Genomic DNA, 342 nt, shown 5'->3' with positions numbered 1-342 from the left:
AATATGGTTCTTACTAAAATAAATGCAACTTGATTTCTCTTATTACTGTTATAAAATTTAAAACACACAGGGACTTCCCTGGCGGTCCAGTGGTTAAGACTCTGTGCTCCCAATGTGGGGGGCGGGGCATGGTTCGATCCTGGTCGGGGAACTAAGATCCTGCATGCCACATGGTGGGGCCACACACACACACACACACACACACACACACACAATTTTGATAATTTCTTACGTCAAGTGAATCAAGTAGATTATTTTACCACATACCAAGCAAGTCCATGGCACTCATTATAGTTTATAAGACCACGTAGTGCTTAATCGTGCTTCCAGATATGACAGATA

This window comes from Balaenoptera musculus, chromosome 2 (genome assembly GCF_009873245.2).
Source record: "Balaenoptera musculus isolate JJ_BM4_2016_0621 chromosome 2, mBalMus1.pri.v3, whole genome shotgun sequence".
NCBI classification, from domain to species: domain Eukaryota; kingdom Metazoa; phylum Chordata; class Mammalia; order Artiodactyla; family Balaenopteridae; genus Balaenoptera; species Balaenoptera musculus.
The sequence above is the reverse complement of the archived record's forward strand: the minus strand, read 5'-3'. Positions refer to the sequence as shown.